The following is a 15,716-nucleotide window of genomic DNA, read 5'->3' as shown; positions in this document are numbered from 1 at the left end:
TATAAATACCGTGGCAACAAAAGCAGGTTACAGGCAAAGAATTTTGATGACCCCACCAAAACAAGTCCACCATGAACCAAGAGCACATATAATGGAATGCTTACCTGGATGAGTTCCGTTCCAAAAAGAAACTCAATACCATCTAGAACCACGATTGACACCCCATTCACTACCTTAAGCAGTGTGGCAGACTGCCACATTCCAAGGTCTAGGACTATATGCTGAGAGATGCACTAAAGCCTGGGGTAGCTGCTGCCAAGGAAGGGGGGGAGGAAGACTATCGCTTGAGGCCTTTCTGCTGAAGACAAGTGGGGGTCTGTTCAGTTATTTGACCCTCATGTTGCCTCAAATGTATGTAAATATAATATTGTATGTGTAACAGATGTCTTTTGGTTTTTTGGATTGAGTCAAACTCCAATATTTGTTTATTTCCTTGATACTGTACAGAACTGAACTGCATTTTCTGACTATGTGCATGTACAATGATATTTTTTATGAATAAAGTATATTTTTGAAATAAAAACAAAACCTTCCAGTACTGGAATAACATGGTTTTCCATCTTCAAGATGTACTTCAGTAACTTGCCAAATCTCCTTCAATGCTATTCTTCCACATCTGCAACCTGGTGTTGTGATTTTTGACTTTTTCCACCCCAGTCCAACATCGGCTCCTCCAAATCATGGAAACCAGACCAAAGCATTTTTGTACAATACGTTTGCAATGACAAGGTGGCCACCTCCCACCTCCCTATCCTCAGAGATGGCTCAGGCAATCACCATGGCAAAAGATTGCTGGCTAAGCCAGACATATGCCATGTACTGCAACACCAAGAACACCACGCACCTGATGACTAGGTTCCTACCTGCAATGGAAAGGAAGCACAGCTCCCAACTATCCAGTTTTTGTTTGATTATTATCACCTGTTCCAGTTTTTAGTGTATGTCCCAGTCCCTCTGGACCATATCCCCTGTACTTTCAGGTAACTTGACATAGCAGTCAAGTGGATAAAGAATCAAACAGTCCAGTTCCCCAAAAGGCACGGTCTCACTTTTGCCTCAATCTACCTTGGATTCTGAGGCCAGTTTGAATTGGTATATGTCCAAACACTGGATTCAATCAGAAAACAGTGATGGTTATATATTTATGAAAACAAACTTTCTCCCTTCTGGTGTCAAACATCCTATGTCATTGCAATAACTCCCTTCTCTATTTTCTTTGCTGCAATACCACCCCACCACCTACATATTACCTACAATTGTGGAAATAATTTACAAAACAGACAGGAATTTGTTTAATGTATGCTGTTCTTCAATCCAATTCTGAAACCACTTCAGTTATAGAATTAAATTAGATTACATTACAGTGTGGAAACAGGCCCTTCGGCCCAACAAGTCCACACCGCCCTGCCGAAGCGCAACCCACCCATACCCCTACATTTACCCTTTACCTAACACTACGGGCAATTTAGCATGGCCAATGCACCTGACCTGCACATCTTCGGACTGTGGGAGGAAACCGGAGCACCTGGAGGAAACCCACGCAGACATGGGGAGAATGTGCAAACTCCACACAGTCAATTGCCTGAGGCGGGAATTGAACCCGGGTCTCTGGCGCTGTGAGGCAGCAGTGCTAACCACTGTTATGAAGATAATGCTTGTTTGTGCACTCACTCAGAAACTGAGTTCCAGATCATTGTTAAACATTTAACAACAAGCTCCCTCCATTGACTAAGATCAACAATATGATCCTGGAAAATGTAGATCATTTTCCATATCTTGGGAACTTCCTCTTGACAAAGGCAGACATAGATGACAAATTCATCAATACTTCCAATGTCAACTTGAGCATTTGTGGAACAGTATTTCATACCCAAGACTAACTTCTGCTAAGATCTACAAGACAGCAATGATCTCTAAGTTCCTATGCACCTTGATAACCTGCACAACATACAGCAGGCAGTTCAAAGCACTGGAGATATGCCGACGAACCATGCAAGATCCTTTAAATTCAGGCAAGAAAGGTAGACCAATTGTAGCATTTGCTCCCAAGCCAATTGGCTCAGCATCAAAACACCAATTTCTCAAAACCAGCTCTGCTGGGCAGAACATCTCATTTGTATACCTATTACAAGCACCCAGAGCAATTGGGTGCTTGGAACTTGGTCCTGAAAGGTGACTCCCAGGAGAATAGCAGAAAGGATTCCCTCAGAAAATCTCTGAGAGGTCAAACACACCATCAACCAATGGGAGTCCTTGACTTGTGAAAAGGCAAAACGGAGATTTTTTCAGGAAGGCCCTGAATACATAGAATGGCTTAATTGGAATGAAGATTAGTCTTAGAAAATGAAGAGCAGGAGCCCTTCCTGATGAAAGGCATTTGCCCTAAACATCAATTTTCCTTCTCCTCGGATGCTGCCTGACCTGCTGTTCTTTTCTAGCACCACTCTGATCTAAACTCTGGTTTCCAGCATCTGCAGTCCTCACTTTTGCCCTTCATTGGAAGCATGCCGAGGTGCAGTCAAATTCTCCGACGCAGTGCACTGACCCATCAAATTGGAGAAACAACAAGTCACCCTCGATCCTGAGGGTCTGCCTAAGAAGAAGAAGAAGACAAGGAAGAATCAATTAATTTGTCTGAAGAAAGGTCAGGACAGGAAATGTTAACTCAGCTTTTTTTCCCACAGATTCTGCCAGACTCGCTCAGTTTCTCTGGCAATTTCAGTTTTTGTTTCAGATTCCCAGCATTCGCAGTTCTTTGTTTTTTTTTGATCAGTTAGTCAATATTTGATGTTTATAAAGCTCAATGCAAACTATCTGAAAAAAAATTAGTGAACATGATCTATGAATCCTGAAACAATTTTGTTGAGAGTGCCATCTGTTGGGAAATGAAGAACTGCAACAACTCTGTACAAAAGCTGTAATGAATGTCTTATCCTGTAGGTAGCAGTACACATGCCCACTGGTCTCCAGTAATACAGTACTATATTATGTTCAGCTGTGGTTTCCATTTTGTGAGAAAAATGCACAATTATTCTTTGGATTCCAAAGAGAACTATAAAATTCCTTCCAAAACTGAAAGGGCTATTATAAGGAAATCATGCTTTCTCTGAGGTGTTCAAAAGTATGACGGGATATTCAATAGAGGACGTACACATTTTCATGGATATTGGAAACTCAGATTCCAAAAAAAGGTTTTGTTAGGGCTCAAGATTTAACAACTAGAGGGCACGATTCATAGGTAAACACATCAAAAAGACTAGAAAATTGAGATAAATCTGTGATGGGAAGAAGCTAATGTACTGTGTTTTTAGAGTTCCTAATCTTCCCAAATGGTTTTAGAGTCTCCAAGAATTAAAAATTAATCACCAGGTAGTTGCTGTAAGAAACTTGGGAGGCATATCATATAGCCATGAAAAATGTATTGAGTTCAATTTCTTTGAATGTTAGAAATAAAAGACAATCAAGAACAATCTAATCAAGTAATGGACAGCTTTTCCATTTCACATAAGTAGATGTATCGGTTGGCTGAGAGTGACACAGGTCCACAGCGTGGAAAAAAGCCCTTCAGCCCATCAAATCTGTGCCAGTTAAAAGCAAGCACCTATTTTCCAACACTTGGCCCACACAGAATGTCACTTCCGTCCCTGTGGATGCCACCGAGTGCACTGTTTCCAACCTCCTGACCACTGCAGTTTATGTCATTTCCTTTAGTGATGTCACCAATAATACCATGACCACACCCACTCCAGAGACAGTCTCCAACCCCACTCCCAATTCTAGCCCCACAACAGGTCCTAGTCCTCAGCCCTGCTGACCAACCCCCCAGGTCATCCTCTCACTGAGGATGAATGATCAGTCCTCATTAAAGGTCTCACCTTCATCCCACTATGTTCCAAGGTCAATTCGCATTGTGACATTGAACATTTCTTCCACTGCCTCCACCTCCGCACTTACTTTTTCCATCAGGACTGCCACTCACTATCCGAAGACCTGTTCTCCCACCTCCAACATACTCCATCCGCTTGGACACCCCGTCCTGGTCTGTTACCCACCCTCGAACTCTTTATCACCAACTGTCACTGTGACATTGACCACCTCAACCTGTCCACCCCTCTCACCCACTCAACCTCTCACCCTCACAAAGCACAGCCTCCCACTTCCTCCGCTCCATCCCCAACCTCACAATCAAACCAGCAGACAAAATGGGCGCAGGCAGTGGTAGTTTGGCGCACTGACTGCTACACTGCTGAAGCCAGGTGCCAACTCATGGACACCTCCTCCTACTGCCCCCTTGACCACGAACTCATCTCCCATCATCAATCATTTCCCAGACCATTCACAACCTCATCACCTTAGGGGATCTCCCATCCACAGCCTCCAACCTCATTGTCCTGGAACCTCGCACCGCCCAGTTCTACCTCTTACCCAAAATTCACAAACCTGTCTGCCCTGGTCAACCCATCATCTCTGCCTGCTCCTGCCCCACTGACCTTATCTCCTCATATCTTGACACTGTCCGTCCCCCTTGGTCCAGGAACTCCCCATTTACATTCGGGACACCAACTACACCCACACCTCCTCTATGACTTTCATTTTCCTGGCCCCCAATTCCTCATCTTCACCAGGGACATCAGCTCCCTGTACACGTCCATCTACCATGGTGAAGGCCTCTAAGACCTCCATTTTTTTCCCTCTCCCTCCGACCCAACCTGTACCCCTCCACTGACACACTCATTCGATTGGTGGAACTAGTCCTCAGCCTCAACAACTTCTCCTTCGAATCCTCCAACTTCCTTCAGACCAAAGAGGGAGCCATTGATACTTGCATGGGTCCCAGATATGGCTGCTTCTTCACCAAAAAAATTGGTATAGTCCATCTTCCACAGTTACACTGGCACTATCCCCCACATTTTCCTCTGCTATATTGATGATTGTAGCGGTGCCATCTCATGCTCCCACGAGGAGGTTGAACAGTTCATTAACTTCATGAACATCTTCCACCTTGACCTCAAGTTCATCTGGACAATCTTGGATACCTCCCTCCCCTTCTTGGACCTCTACATCTCCATCTCCAGTGACCGACTCAACACGGACATCTACTTCAAACCCAAACATCCTACTCCAAGCTTTCTGGACTACACCTCCTTCCCCCTGTAAAAATGCTATCCCTTAATCCCAATTTCTCTGCCTCTGCTGTATTTGCTCCCAGGAGGAGCAATTCTACTCCAGGAATCCCAGATGGCCTCCTATTTCAAGGACCACAATTTCCCCTCCCACGTGGTCAACAATGCCCCCCAGAGCATCTCCTCAACTTCCCACACCTCCGCCCTTGAACCCCACCCCTCCAACCACAACAAAGGTAGAATCTCCCTGGTCCTCACCTTCCACCCCACCATTCTCCACATACAGAGCATTATCCTCTGCCATTTCTACCATGACAATCAGACCCCACCACCAGAGATATATTTCCCTCCCCACATCTATCAGCATTCTGTAGAGACCATTTCCTCCGTGACTCCCTCATTAGGTCCACGCCCCCGACTCACCCCCCCTCTCCCCCACCAACCCACACTCCACTCCTGGCACCTTCCCTTGCTGCTGCAAGAGGTGTAAACCTGCACCACACCTCACCCCTCACCTCTGTCCAAAGCCCCAAAGGATCCTTCCAAATCCGGCAGAGATTTTCCTGCACACCCATCCACCTCGTCTACTGTGTCCGTTGCTCTCGATGTGGTTTCCTCTACATTGGGGAGACAGGATACCAACTCACAGAACGTTTCAGGGAAAATCTCTGGGACACATGCACCTTTCAACCCCACGGCCTGTGGCTGATCACTTCAATTCCCCCTCCCACTCCGCCAAGGATATGTCAGTCCTGGACCTCCTCCACTGCCAAATCCAAGCCACCTGACGCCTGGAGGAAGAACGCCTCATCTTCCGCCTTGGGCCATTTCAACCAGACGGCATCAACATCGATTTCACCAGTTCCTCACCTCTTGATGAAGGGCTTATGCCTGAAACGTTGACTCTTCTGCTCCTCATAACAGTACAGTTTGGGAGAAGACACCATCAAATTGAGGGACAGAGAACATATCTTAGTGACATAGGTGCTGTTTCCAGCGGAACAGAGTTGGAGGAGGAGCACACACTGAAAAAGTGGTGTCACGGGTGGGCTGCGACCTGTTTGACTGGTAGGAAATTTGTTTTAAATTTGAAAAACAAACACTGCAAAGCTAATTAATAAATAATTACCTAATCGGGGATTAACTAATTAATAAATTAATTAACTAAACAGAGTTGGCTGGGCAGGTGATATGCTGTAAGTGTATGATGTGGGAGCTGGCTGATTCCATTGCGAACTGCAGTGACCACATCAGAATTGATGAACTGGAGCCTGAGGTTTGGACACTGTAGCACATCCAGGAGGAAGTGAGTTATCTGGACGCTTTGATTCAGGAGGCTGTCACACCTGAAAGATGAATAACTTAACCAAATTTGGTGAGTGGCCAGGGGCAGCAGGGTGTGACTGCAAGTGAGGCAGGTAGAGGGATCCAGGTAGAGGAACCTCAGCCCTTGACCTTGTCAAACAGGTAATACCTGAACTGAGTTGGGATGAGCAAAAAGGATAAGTAGGGTGGTCAATAGGACTGTAAACTAGGAAGTGGAGGGGGGAAAAGAAGGATCAAACTCCAAGATGTATAGTGGCCAATGGGAAAGAAAAGCAAAAAAGAAAGATATAATGTGGCGAAAGGCAGTGGTAAGTCAGAGGATTAGGGAGCCTGCAAAGACCAAAAGACGACAATGAAGAAAGAAATAAAGGAGGGAGAAGATTAAATATAAGGATAAGCTAGCTGGTAATATTAGGAAAGATTGCAGCAATTTCTTTAGATATCTAAAGGGCAAAAGAGAGGCAAAAGAGGACATTGGGGCACTGGAAAATGATGCTGAAGAAGTCATAATGGGGAACAAAGAAATAGCTGAGGAACTGAATAAGTACCTTGTGGCAGTCTTCATGGTGGAAGACACAAGTAACATCGCAAAACTTCGAGAGAGTCCGGGGAGAGAAATCAGTAGGGTGGTCATCACCGAGGAGAAGGTGCTAGAAAAACTGAACGGGTCTGAAAGTGGATAAATCACCTGGACCAGATGGGCTACACCCTAGAGTTCTGAAGGAGATAGCTGAAGAGATAGTGAAGGCTCTCGTAGTGATCATTCAGGAATCACTGGAGTTAGGGAAGGTCCGAGAGGATTGGAAAATTGCTAATGTAATCTCTCTGTTTCAGAAGGAAGCCAGGCAAAAGATGGGAAATTATAGATCAATTCGCCTGTCCTCAGTCATTGGTAAGATTTTGCAGTCCATTGGGAGCAATGAGAGTTCTAAATACTTGGAAGTGCATGGTAAAATAGGACAAAGTCAGCCTGGTTTCAACAAGGGGACGTCGTGCTTGATATCCATTCAGTATTCTCTAGGTTTTAATTAGGTCCCCCCTCATCCTTCTAAACTCTATTGAGTATAGACCCAGAGTCCTCAAACATTTCTTATATGTTAAGCCTTACATTCCTGGTATCATTCTTGTGAACCTCTTCTGGACCCACTCCAGGGCTAATATATCCTTCCTGAGTATGGGCTCAAAATTGCTCAGAATACTCCAAATCTGATCTGACCAGAGTCTTATAAAGCATCAGAAGTACCTCCTTGCTTTTATATTCCAATTATCTCAAGTTGAATGTCAACATTGTATTTGCCTGCCTAATTACTGACTCATCCTGCTCGTTTTCCTTGAGACAATCCTGGACAAAGACTCCCAAGTCCCTTCCCACGTCAGATTTCTGAATTATTTTCCCATTTAGAAAATAGTCCATGACTCTATTTTTCCTACAGAAGTGCATGACCTCACACTTTCCCATGCTGCATTACATCTGCCACTTTTTTGCCCACTCTCCTAACCAAATCCTTATGCAGATTCCCCACCTCCTCAATGCTATCTGTCCCTTCACCTATCTCTGTATCATCTGGAAACTAAGCCAGAATGCCCTCAGTTCCTTCATCCAGATCATTAATGTATAAAGTGAAAGGTTGTGGTCCCAACACTGAGCCTTGTGGAACACCACTTGTCACCGGCTGCCATCCTGAGAAGGATCCATTTATCCCCACTCTCTGCTTTCTGCCAGACAGCCATGCTTCTATCCATGCTAGCACCTTGCCTCTAATACCATGGGTATCCTCCGCAGCAGCCTCCTACCTCCTCAAAAAATTCCAACAGATTTGTTAGGCATGACCTCCCCTTGACAAAACCATGCTGACTTTGCCCTATTTTACCATTCACTTTGAAGTATTCAGAAATCGCATCCTTCACAATAGTCTCCGAAATCTTACCAAAGACCGAGGTAAGGTTAATTTCCTGTCTTTTGCCTTACTCCCTTCTTAAACGGCGGGGGGGGGGGGGTTGCACTCGCAATTTTCTAGTCCGCTACGATGTACCTTGCCTGCACTGATTCCTGAAAGATCACCATTAATGCCTCCACTACTTCTTCAGCTAAGTCTTTCAGAACTCTGGTGTGTCATCCATCTGGTCCAGGTAATTTATTCATCTTCGGACCTTTCAGTTTCTTGAGCACTTTCTCCTTGTATTAGCCACCATACTCACCTCTGCCCCTTGGTTACTTTGCCTTCCCTTTAGTATGCTTCTTTTTCTTTGGGATGAATCTCTGCTGTGTCCCAAATTTTCTGGTCAGCTCCTCCCTCATGCCTCTGTAGTTGCTATTATTCAACTGTAATACTGTTACATCTGATTCCACCTTCTCCCTCTCAAACTGCAGACTAAATCCTATCGTATTGTGGTCACTACCTGCTAAGGGTTCCTTCACCTTAAGTTCGCTTAGAAAGAATGCCTCATAACACAACACTAAATCCAGTGTTGCCTGTATTCTCGTGGGCTCCACCACAAGTTGCTCGAAAATGCCATCTCATAGAAATTCCACAAATTCCTTTTTTTGTGATTCACTACTAACCTGATTTTCCCAGTCCACCTGCATATTGAAATTCCCCATGAGCACTGTAACTTTGCCTTTCTTACACGCCTTTTCTATCTCTTGGTGTATCTAGTGCCACACATCCTGACATCTGTTTGGAGGCATGTACATAACTCCCATTATGGTTTTTTTATCTTTAGTTCCTCAACTCTACCCACACTGATTCTACATCATCTGACCCTACATCATTTCTTGCTAATGATTTAATTTCATTTATTACTAATAAAGCAACTCCACCCCCTCTACCCACCTGCCTGTCTTTTCAATAGGATGTATGTTCTTCGCTATTTAGCTCCCAGTCCTGATCCCCTTGCGGCCATGTCTCCGTGATGTCCACCACATCATACCTACCAACTTCAATCTGCACCACAAGCTCATTTACCTTATTTCATATACTGCGTACATTCAGATACAACACCTTCAGTCCTGCATTTAGTATCCCTCTTCTCATCTTAATGGTATGAGACAAAACTTTCTAAGGTCACCTGGAGTACATTGTTCACAGGTAAAAGCATGGCTGACAAGTGGGAGGCTTTCAAGAGTGTGATGACAAGAGTTCAGTTCCTGTTAGAGTGAAGGGTAAGACTGGTAAGACGATGCTGCTCCTCTAACAAGGTTAGGTTGTCCTGGTTTTTTTCCCAGAGAGGTTGTAAACACGTAATTTCCAAGGTGTCTGGTTTGCATGGGTTCTAGGGCCAATTTGATTACAGTGATACTGCCTCTCTAGCATCTGCAGTCCTCACTTGCGCCTAGTTCTTTTGAGGCTGCTGGTCAAAGAAGCAGCTACATGGAAGAAGGTTTTCCATGCTTAATCTCTCTGACATCTCTCTCTCCTTTAAGACCCTGTGTTTGATTTTACCTTTTTTGCCAAGGCGTGTTATTGGGGATTGTTGCAAGTATTTGGAAGAGCTTCATTAAAGGCGCAATAGAGTTGATTGGATTTTCGAATAATTACGTTATTTTAAATATCGGTTTTCTTTTGTTCATGTATAAATAAAGACTGAGTGGTTGGGCCAGCAGCATCACTCCTGGAATATCCACTCTACACCTGCTTAAAACAACTGGAAAAGTTCGGGTCTAGGCTACCTTCTTGAAATGTTTTGAGGGAGTCTGGCCGAGTCCATAACACTGGTAAGAGTAAGGAACAACGGATGAATAAAAATATTGAGGTTCTAGTCAAGAAAAGAGAATCTTATTTTAGATAGACACAGATTGGTTTAACTGAATATCTTAATCAATATGGTATAGAGACATTCCTAAGAAAGAAATCAGGAGGACAAAGAGGGATATGAAATAGCATTGGCATAAGGTTAAGGATAATCAAAAGAGATTCTACAAATACATTAAGAGCTGGAGGATAACTACAGAAAGGGTGGGGACCCTTAAAGATTAAGGAGGTCATCTTTGTTTTGAACCCCAGGAAGTGGGAGAGATATTAAATGAATTTTTCATGTCAGTTTTTACTCTGGAGAAAGAAATGGAATCTAGAGAATGCAGAGTAATAAATTTTGATGTTTTAAAAACAGTTCAATTACAGAAGAGGAAGTTTGGGAGGTCTTAGAGAATATAAATGTAGATAAATCTCCAGGACCTGATCTAACGTATCTCAGAACGTTGTGGGAAGGAGGAAATTGCAAGACCCAGTGAAAACATATTTGCATTATCTCCAACTACGGATAGGGTGCCTGATGACTGGAGAGTGGTCAACGTTGTACCTTTGTTTAAGAAAGATTGTAAGGAGAATCCAGGGAACTATAGACCTGTCAGTCTGATTTTGGTTGTGGGTAAATTGTTGGAGGTGATTGTAAAAGATTTATGGACAATTAGACAGGCAAATATTGATCAGGGATAGCATGGTTTTGTGTGAGGAAAATTGTGTTCTATAAACTTGATTGAGTTTTTTGAGGAATTTATGAAAAACATTGATGAGAGCAGAGCAGTAGACATTGTTTACTTGTACTTTAGTAAACCCTTTGACAAGGTTCTGCATGGTAGACTAATTAGTAAAGTTAGGTCATATGGGATTCAGGGTGAGCTTCCCATTTGGATATATAATTGGCTTAACGGCGGGAAGGAGAGTGTGGCGCTGAAAGATTGCTTTTCAGACTAGAGGCCTGAGACCAGCAGCGTTCTGCAGGGGTCAGTTCTGGGTCCTCTTTTGTTTGTCATTTATATAAATGATTTGGATGACAACATAGAAGGCATGGTTCGTAAGTTTGTGGACGGCATCAAAATTGGTGGCATTGTAGATACTGAAGAAGGTTTTCTAAGATTACAAAGGGACCTTGATCAAATGGGTCAATGGGTGAAAAATGGCAGTTGGAGTTTAATCTGGATAAAAGCGAGGTATTGTGTTTTGGTACAACAAACAAGGATAGGGTTTATACAGTTAATGGTAGGGGCTTGGGTAGTGTTGTAAAGCAGAGGGACCTGGTGGCGCAGTTACATAATTCTTTGAAGTTTACATCACATATAGAGAGTGGTTAAAAAGGTATTTGACACGCTTGCCTTCATTGCTCATTCCTTTGAGTATAGGAGTTGGAAAGTCATGTTGAGGTTGTACAGGGCATTGGTGAGGCCTCTTCAGGAATACTGTGTCCAGTTCTGGTCGTCCAGTTATCGGAAGGATATATCAAGCTGGAGACAGTTCAGAAGAGATTGACCAGGATGTTGCTGGGAATGGAAGGTTGAGTTATAAAGAAAGGCTGGATAGGCTGGAACATAGGAGGTTGAGAGGTGACCTTACAAACATTTATAAAATAATGAGGAGTATAGATAGAGTTAATGGTAGCTGTCTTTCCCCGAGGATGTAGGATTTCAAGACTAGGGGACACATTTTTAAGGTGAGAGGAGAAATATCTTTTAAAAAATGAGGGGCAAACTTTTTACATAGATGATGGTTTGCATGTGAAATGAACTTCCTGAGGAAGTGGTGGATGTGGGTACAATTACAATGTTGAAAAGACATTTGGATAAGTACATGAACAGGAAAGGTTTCGAGAGATATGGGGAGAAAGTGAGGTCTGCAGATGCTGGAGATCAGAGATGGAAATGTGTTGCTGGAAAAGCGCAGCAGGTCAGGCAGCATCTAGGGAACAGGAGAATCGACGTTTCGGGCATTAGCCTGAAAGAAGGGCTAATGCCCGAAACGTCGATTCTCCTGTTCCCTAGATGCTGCCTGACCTGCTGCGCTTTTCCAGCAACACATTTCCATTCGAGAGATATGGGCCAGGAGCAGGCCAGGACTCGTTTAGTTTGGGATTGTGTTCAACATGGACTAGTTGGACACAAGGGTTGTTTCTGAGCTGTATGACTCTATGACTATTTATCTCCATGGTGTTTCCAAATTGTCACTCTTGTGACAAGCTAAGGGACTGGGTCCACTCTATTAAGTGTGGAAAGGAGATTGATGAAGTATTGAGTAAAACCAAGCAGTGCCATGGTTAGTCTCACCTGTCCAGCTACATTCACTTCTCCTTACTCACTGTGAGAACCCACCACTGTTGTTAAAGGTAACTCTCCAAAGAAATTGGATCAATACTGAAAGGGGAGGATAATTACGGAGAGAAACAAAGGAGAAGATGTTTTCAGAAAATGATTCGGCACTAGGAGTGAAAGTCAGTTCGTGAGCAGTTGTTTAATGCAATAAAAAGATCATTTGTTTCTGGGTGGATAATTAGAAAAAAATGTTAAAGCATCTCTTTCTCAAACTGGTTTCTGTATCTTGAGAGTGAAAAGACATAACATTCCTCTCTACTGGCACAAGAGGCAATATTACACAAAATCAATCAATGACAAATGAAAAGGAAGAAAAACACCTAACTTTAAAAGTAATAGTTTGTTCTGTTCAAAATCTGCTGCCACTCCAACAGGCTAAATCTTCCCAACGATTGCAGTAGATTCTTATGCAAAAAGGCTGCAATGATACAGAGCTCCCAAGCTTATTTGTTGTTTCTCCTTTCACACAGATGTTCCCAGAGCAGCTAAGTAATTGTTGCATTTTCTGTTTTAATTTCAATTCCAGGGTTTATGAGGGCTTTTCTTATCCTACCCTGAGTGAGAGAGTTTGTGTCTCTGCTTATTACAGAGTGGAGAGTTGGGATGCAGCTTTTGGACATCTTAGAAACGCAGTGGACTAGGCATGAAGATTGAGTAAGGGAACATAAGTACCATTGTACATTAGACACAACATATGCACCCTTGAACATCAGCCAGTGCAGAATTCAAAGTTTGGGTAAATTTCTGAGTTGTATTCTTTGGGAAAAAAGGTGCTCTTTGTTGGAATCTTATTTAAGTCTTTTTAGTTTTGTGAGGGGTAAACATGAAAGTTGCCTCAAATTTTGCAGTTTAGTATCCAGCAATTGTGGATATGATGGGCTTCAGAACACTTTAAGTGTAATGAGATAATCTCTTCCTGGGAGATAATTCTTTTCCCCCAAAATTATTTATTCATAAGATTTATTAAAAAAATTACAAAAGACGTTCCTGCAGTCGTGTGTCACAGAGTTGCTCGGAATGAACTTCAACAAAATTATTCCAGACCTTCTTTGCAAAGCACATTCCACAAAGAGATGGACAACAGTCTCTTGGTTGTCATAGCCATTTTGAAGGCAAAATACAAAGGGGATGAGATTTCACCCGTATAGTATCTGACCGGGACAGCTATCTCACCACCACAGAGTCATAGAACATGGAAACAGACTCCTCAATCCAACTCATCAGTACCGACTAGTTTCCTAAACTAAACTAGTCCCATTTGCCTGTATTTGGCCTATATCCTTCTAATCTTTTCCTATTCATGTAACTGTGCACATGCCTTTTAAATGTTGTAATTGGACCAGCCTCCATCACTTCCTCTGGCAGCCTATTCCATATACACACCATCTTCTGCGTGAATAAGTTGACCCTCAGGTCCCTTTTAAATCTTTCCCCTCTCACTTTAAAAATATGCCCTCTAGCTTTGGACTTCCCTACCCTGGGAAAAAGACCTTTGCTACTCACCTTACCCATTGCCCCTCATGATTTTATAAACCTCTATAAGGTCACACCTCAACCTCTGATGCTCCAGGAAAAAAGTCCCAGTCTATCAAGCCCTTCCTGTAAATCAAACACTCCAGTCCTGTCAACATCCTTGGATGTTGTTTTCTGTACCCTTTACAGTTTAACAAAATCCTTTCTATAGCAGGGAGACCAAAATTGTGTGCAGTATTCTAAACGTGGCCTTACCAATGTCTTGTACAGCCACAACATGACATCACAACTCCTATACTCAACAAAGGCAAGTGTGCCAAATGTCTTCTTCACCACCCTGTCCACCTGTGACACCACTTTCAAGAACTATGAACTGATACCCCTAGATCCCTCTGTTCAACAACAACCCCTGCTTTTACCATTAGTTGTGTAAGTCCTACATTGGTTTGCCTTACCAAAATGCAACATCTCACATTTATCTAAATTAAAATCTATCTGCCAGTTCTCAGCCTATTAGTCCAAGTGATCAGATCGCATCGTACTCTTAGATAACCTCCTTCATAGTGCTCTGTACCACCAATTCTGGTGTCATCTGCATTCTTACTAACCATGTCACCTATATTTTCATCTAAATTGTAAATATAAATGACGAACAACAGTGGATCCAGAACTGGTCCATGTAGCACATCGCTGGTTACAGGCCTTCAGTCCGAATAACTACCCTCCACCACCATCCTCTGTCTCTTACCATCAAGCCAATGCTCTAACCAATTGGCTCTCTCTCCCTGGATCCTCTGTGATCTAACTTTACTAACCAGTCTACCATGCGGACCCTTGTCAAAAGCCTTGCTAAAGTCCATGTAGACAATGTCTACCTTTCTGCCTTCATCTATTTTCTTGGTAACCTCTTCAAAAAACTCAATGAAATTTGTGAGACATAATTTCCCATGTACAAAGCTATGCTATTGCTCATCAGTCCTTGACTTTCCAAATGCATGTATAGCCTATTTCTCCGAATCCAACCAAACTACATCTTGGTGCTTGTTTGTAAATTGTTGTGATATGAGGCATTCTGCCAAACAGCTCTGACAGTCTGGCAATATCTATCATCTTCTTGCACAGGGCCTTCAGAATGCTACATGATGACCACTGTCTGATAGACTTTTCTGCATAAATTCTTCAAAAGGGACTGTTGGTTTAGCATAGCCAGTCCCAACTTTCATAACACAAGGTACACTTAGAACTACATGCTGAGGTTCTACCTGTACCTTGTGTTATGAAAGGTAGGTTTGGCTACATTGCCACAAAATGTTCCAAGTAGTTTAAGCATATAGTGACACTTGATTTTTACATGTACCTTATTGGAGCTGCACACGAAGGTGGCCCTCATGATAAGGGTGTTGCAGGATATGCTTTCTCCTCCCCCCCCACCGCCCACCTCCCAAATAAAGGTTTGTACACTGTGTTCCTGTGAACATTGGTCATTTTTGACTTGCAGTTAGAGCTATTGATAGCTCAGATGATTGCAGTGATGTAGGAGTGAGGGTTGGACCAGACCTGCTCCACATAGAGCAACACTGAGAGCATCCCCTCACACCTGATGACAAGTTCTTACCCATTACGGGGAGATAAAATGTCACTTTCAAATACCCAGGTTTTGTTTGGTCATGGCTACTCACTCGTCAGTTTTTAGGTCAGACTCTAGCACCTCT

The 15,716-nt window shown here is 43.1% G+C and overlaps 1 long non-coding RNA gene across 2 annotated transcripts in view; it reads right to left on the bottom strand.

Moving 5' to 3' along the window:
- The window catches only part of LOC122552996, a 53,767-nt gene that overhangs the window by 10,278 nt on the left and 27,773 nt on the right, over nucleotides 1–15,716 (bottom strand). Inside the window, exon 2 of one of the 2 annotated variants that reach the window (XR_006312586.1) lies at nucleotides 2,422–2,593. The exons of the other annotated variant lie outside the window; for it this stretch is intronic. This is a non-coding gene — a long non-coding RNA (uncharacterized LOC122552996). The remainder of the gene's footprint in view (nucleotides 1–2,421; nucleotides 2,594–15,716) is intronic. 2 annotated transcript variants of the gene reach the window in all.

The sequence above is a fragment of the Chiloscyllium plagiosum genome, chromosome 9, assembly GCF_004010195.1.
Source record: "Chiloscyllium plagiosum isolate BGI_BamShark_2017 chromosome 9, ASM401019v2, whole genome shotgun sequence".
Lineage (NCBI taxonomy): Eukaryota > Metazoa > Chordata > Chondrichthyes > Orectolobiformes > Hemiscylliidae > Chiloscyllium > Chiloscyllium plagiosum.
This window is presented reverse-complemented; position numbering and strand designations above follow the sequence as displayed.